This window comes from Micropterus dolomieu, linkage group LG02 (assembly GCF_021292245.1).
Source record: "Micropterus dolomieu isolate WLL.071019.BEF.003 ecotype Adirondacks linkage group LG02, ASM2129224v1, whole genome shotgun sequence".
NCBI classification, from domain to species: Eukaryota; Metazoa; Chordata; class Actinopteri; order Centrarchiformes; family Centrarchidae; genus Micropterus; species Micropterus dolomieu.
This window is the reverse complement of record NC_060151.1, coordinates 12,741,436-12,741,677: the sequence shown is the minus strand read 5'-3', so window position 1 is coordinate 12,741,677 and position 242 is coordinate 12,741,436. Positions and strand designations below refer to the sequence as shown.

Sequence of the window (242 nt, the reverse complement as noted above, 5' to 3'; positions counted from 1 at the left end):
CACACACACAAGCATGTAGGGGCATGTTTAAAACCTAAAATAACAAACCAATCACCATCCTGGGAAAGGCTGCTGACAAAAACAGATACAGTATCCTAGTTATCACCAGTGATGTGGGGGTGTGTGTGTGTGTGTGGGTGGGTGTGTGTGTGTGTGTGTGTGTGTGTGTGTGTGTGTGTGTGTGTGTGTGTGTGTGTGTGTGGGTGGGTGTGCGCGCTGACCTTGAGGTCGCAGGTGGTGTT

General features: G+C 50.0%; 1 protein-coding gene across 1 annotated transcript in view; it reads right to left on the bottom strand.

Moving 5' to 3' along the window:
* Positions 1-242, bottom strand: part of mapk3 (mitogen-activated protein kinase 3) — a 17,590-nt gene that overhangs the window by 11,073 nt on the left and 6,275 nt on the right. The window lies entirely within an intron of this gene.